A 5,148-nucleotide genomic window follows, 5' to 3' on the forward strand; every position below is an offset into this window, starting at 1 on the left:
GCTATGAATGATTAGCCAAACATCTGTGTCAACACTTTCTGAGCTGCAGATAGAAATGTTGTTAATCACCACATTTACAATGATATTTCTAGTTCCATGCAGGGGAAATGCTCTACCACAAACAAATCTGTTAACTAAGCTCTTCTGAGTAAAATCTACTCTACTAATTAATTGTAATAATTAAAGATACTGATATTAGCATGTGTGTGTGTGTGTGTGTATGTGTATGTCTATCTCTGTGTGTGTATGTATGTCTGTGTGTGTGTATGTGTATACCTGTCTCTCTGTGTGTGTGTGTGTGTGTGTGTGTGTGTCTAAAAGTTTTGCCTTATTTCACACTAAACATTTTAATAGAATGACTCCAGTTACCCTGATATCACACTATGGGGCATATATGTTCTTCAAGTACTTATGTGATTAAGTCTGTCAAAAAGTTTAATAATTGAATCCATAGTACAACATTTGTACAAGAGTCAACATCTGCACCTAATCATTTTATACGTACTTGATGATTTTGAGCTTATTGTGGGGGGACATATTTCTTCTGGTGATTACAAATACACAGCCGCCGGGGAAATGTGCTGTTTTAAAGCATACTTTTGCTGCAATGAGGGGATGGGGTGGGGACAGTGTGGGCTATGCCCTGGCAGGAACGTCTTCTGTCCTGCGCTGGGTCTGGTGATCTGTTCATTTCATCTCTTCTGTTCATTTGTAACATCGGTTTTTAACTTGTATCTGCTGAGTGGATACTGAATGAAGATGAAATGAGATCTGTACACATTGGTGGCTAGACAATTTATTTTCTCAAATTTAGAAACAGTCATAAGATGTAATTCATGGAAAACCCGACATTGTTTACAACCTGGGGCAAGGCCGACACATCTTTTCTGTGTTTTCCTGCACTGGCGAACTCAATGCAAATGGGGCATTTCAATTACATCTGAATCAACTGAAAGCACCCATTGATGTTGGGATAAGTGGCCGTCTCTGGCCGTCTCTGTTTTATCAGCTGCATCCTCTGTGGGCATATGAGGCCTTCCAAAGCCCTCAGAGGAGGCCAACATGAAACCTTTGAGTCATCAGATCAACTAGAGACAAATACCTTGAGTTTAATAAAATGAAGTTTTAAATAAAATGAGTTTTTCTTCTAAAATATCTGTCCCTGTTGAATTTGGCTTCCTTTTTAAGACCCCAAACCTTGGTATGGGAGAGTAAGGGATAGAAACAGAGGAGTGGAGATGTTTCAGTCTTAGATTCCAGGGGTTCTTTGAATTAGTAATGGCAATGGAATAGAATTTGGTTTCTGATTGGATCACACTCTGAACAAGAGGTTTCACCTTTTTGTTTCCTTAAGCCTGCCTTTTTACTTTGTAAAAGTTCACCTATGAGGCAAGTTATCAGGCAGCTAAACTAGAGAAAACAGCTCAAGTACATGTAGGTAAGAATCTGTGTATGTCTTGCAAAAACTCCTTCTGAACTTCTGGGTTGCTCAGGAGAAAGCAGTGGTTTGTGATCAGCTCCCAGGACCTCCACATCACAGCGACCTCAGCCTGGCGCTCGGGATTTTCCCCACTTGTGTCCAGTGAAAAGCCTTGGATTGTCCTGGTTCTTGCACATTTAACCAGGAAAACAATTTATTACCTTTACTGAGAGGACTATTTAAACCAAAAAGTATCCGAGTCAGATCTGAATCAATTTAGAGGTTTATTTTGCCAAGGCTGAGGACGTGTCCAGGAGAAAGAGACAGGAGTCACAATAGGATCTGTGGTTGGGGCTTTTTCCAAAGAAGGTTTTGAGGAGTGCAGTATCTAAACGGCAAAGAGTGAGTAGCAAGGGAAGGAGGAAAAGAAAGGGAGAAGGTAGACAATGAAGTGAGTGTCACATTCTGGGGAGGCTTTGATTAGCACTCACTGAATCCACGTTTTACATGTGAAAAGAGGGGGTAGGAAAACATTTAATTATGCGTTTGTAAATCTGCACTCAGTAAACCTGCATTTTATACAGGATAAGGCAAACATAGAGCAGAGGAAGAAGTCAAATATACATTTGCTTCAGGGTGGGTGGAGGGAGGGAGGGTTCTAGTCTGGTCTTTGTCCTGTGCCTGTGAAAATAAGCTACTACTTTACACTGTTGGGTGAGTTTCCATAAAACTCTACTTTAGGGTGATGGGTTATAGAGGGGATATGTATTCTGAAATATGTGAAGGTCCATAAAAAATTTCCATGTGAGCGATTTGGGAGGGATGCCACCTGGGGAGATACGAGGCCTTCTGTCATTGCAGCCATCTGTGTGGGAACAAAAAGGAAGGCGAGTTTTCTTCTTTCTTTTTTTTTTCTTTTGCATGACTTAGTTCCCAAGCTTAACTTTCTTCTTGGCATAATGAGTTTGGAGTCCAAAGATTTTGTTTTCCTTTTACAGCTAAAACGGACTGAAGAGATGACTGGATTTTACTTCATTTCAAAGTTGGCACATCTGGTGGCCAGGAGATACGAGGTTCTACATTCGAGTGCGGCCTGACCTTCTGCCCGGGACATCCACAGCATCACAGGTGTTCCTTAGCCCAGCATTCCTAGCATGAAATTTAAGTTCTGGAAGAAGTTCAACTCAGTTTTCATGGAAGCAGATTTATGTACCCACACCAAATTTAAAAGGAAACAAAAATACAGTGACAAAAGACGCTCTGATGCTCCAAGAAGTTTCACTGAAGTGGAAGTAGTCCGTGATTTTTCTCCATAACTTTCTCCTGCACCTCCCAGATCTGTTGGGCTTCTTCCCTTAAGATGTGTAATTGACCTGGAAATTCTGGATAATGAGTCTCCTTTTGGAGCAGTCTTTTTGGGCTTTGATTTTTACTTTGAGGTTAGTCTGGTGACATTCTTACCATTTGAGTGCTTTAGAAGGGTGCATAGATCAATTTGACCCTCTGGAACAAGTTGCTTTGGAGTCAAATCTGTACTGTATGATCCCATCTGCCCATGTTTTCTTTTTTGTTTGTTTGTTTGAGACAGAGTCTCTGCTGTCACCCAGGCTGGAGTGCAGTGGTGCTATCTTGGCTCACTGAGTGCAGTGGCACAATCTTGGCTCACTACAACCTCCACCTTCTAGGTTCAAGAAATTATCCTTCCTCAGCCTCCCAAGTAGTTGGGATTACAGGTGCCCATCACCACACCTGGCTAATTTTTGTATTCTTTTAGTAGATATGGAGTTTCACCATGTTGCCCAGACTGGTCTCCAGGTGGTGATCCACTTGCCTCAGCCCCCAAGAATGCTGGGGTCATAGGCGTGAGCCACAGTGCCCAGTCCTGCCCATATTTTCTCATACCTGGCTCACCAGGATGTGTGGCTTTTTCCTTTCCCTGTACATCCTGTGTCAGTTCCTCCACAGGTACCTAGATGACTCCTATTAAGAAGTCTGAAAATTAGTGAAAGACACAGACATCAACCAGAAGGCCTGCATGGCCCAGGTGGAAGGCATCATCAGTGGTACCTATGACTCTACCCAGTTGTGGGATGACAGTGGACCACTTGTGTACCCAGCTGTTTTGTGTCCATCTTTATGGGGCTGTACTATGCCCCTGGCCAAGGCACTGACATTTACATGCCCGGAACGTCTTTGCTGTGCTCTTCCTGGCCACCTTGCTGCTTGTCTTCTTGATCTACCACCAGACCTGCAAGGTACCTCCCTTCATCTTACTTTTCATGTGCCATGCCTCTTACTGGGTTCATTGCACCTTTCTGCTATGGCTCTTCTATGACTCAGTGGCCTCAGTATCAGCCTCCTGCTGGCCCAGCACTGGGGCTGGGGCTGCTGCTGTTTGGGCCTGGCAGTCTCCGTGAAGATGAATGTGCTGCTCTTCATCCCTGGGTTAGTGTTTCTTCTCCTCACACAGTTTGGCTTCCGTGGTGCCCTCCCTAAGCAGGGCATCTGTTTTGGCCTTCAGGTGGCGCTGGGGCTGCCATTCCTGCTGGAGAAGCTCATGGCTACCTGTCCTGCTCCTTTGACCTTGGCCACCAGTTTCTGTTCTGCTGGACAGTGAACTGGGGCTTCCTCCCGGAGGCTCTCGGCCTGCACCTGCCTTCCACCTGGCCCTGCTGGCTGCCCACCTCACCCTGCTCTTGCTGTTTACCGTCTACCGGTAGTGCAGGGTGGGGGAATGCATGTTGTCACTGCGGAAGAATCCCTCCAAAAGGAAGGTTCCACCCCAGCCCCTCACACCCTGCCAGATCGTTTCTACCCTCTTCACCTCTAACTCCATTGGCATCTGCTTCAGCCATCCCTTCCACTACCAGTTCCACGTCTGGTATTTCCACACACTGCCCTACCTCCTATGTGCAGGACTGCATGCTGGCTCACACACCTGCTCAGATTGCTGGTGCTGGGGCTCATGGAGGTCCCCTGGAACACATACCCCTCCACGTCCTGCAGCTCTGCTGCCCAGCATGTATGCCATGCCATCCTCTTGCTGCAGCTCTGGCTGGGCCTGCAGCCTTTCCCCAAGAGCAGCCAACACAGCAAGAAAGCTTGCTGAAATCCACCCCTTTCCCTCCAATACACTCTCAGGACCTGAGGGCGCTAGACTCTGTGCCCTTCCAAATTAACCTTGCCATCTCTCTCTCTCTCTCTCTCTCTCTCTCTCTCTCTCTCACACACACACACACACACACACACATACATACACACACACATATATATATAGACTTCCTCTCTATACATAGAGAGGGACTCACACAGGATGTGCAGGGAAAGGGGACAGACAGCCATGCGTCCAGTCAAAATCACCGGGACCTTTACGTATCTTGATCAACAATGCTTCGGATAAAATATTGACACAAAGACACAGAGGGAAGCTGAACTCACAGGCGTAAACACAGATCTCGTATAATCTGCTGGATTAGCCCATCTGTATAAAATCTGCCAATTTTACAGGAGTTGATTTCCAGCTTTTGGAATGAATTTTGGACTTTCTAAATGGCTAATTTGAGCCATTCAGAAATTATAATTTGTTCTCTATTTTAAATATCCACTTTTGATTGAGTCTCTTATATGTTTGTGTTCTTAAAATGTGTGATAGCTAAGTAATTGAATCTACATGCTCTATTGTTCTTGTTTAAATATTCAGTTTAGTTTTGATATAAAGAAAAATGTGA

The 5,148-nt window shown here is 44.6% G+C and overlaps 1 pseudogene; it reads left to right on the forward strand.

The window, feature by feature from the left end:
• The first annotated feature begins 607 nt into the window (after positions 1-607).
• Positions 608-4,529, forward strand: LOC116552197 (annotated as a pseudogene).
• Positions 4,530-5,148: the final 619 nt, after the last annotated feature.

This window comes from Sapajus apella, unplaced genomic scaffold, assembly GCF_009761245.1.
Source record: "Sapajus apella isolate SASKATOON/1434 unplaced genomic scaffold, GSC_monkey_1.0 scaffold11, whole genome shotgun sequence".
In the NCBI taxonomy this organism is placed as follows: domain Eukaryota; kingdom Metazoa; phylum Chordata; class Mammalia; order Primates; family Cebidae; genus Sapajus; species Sapajus apella.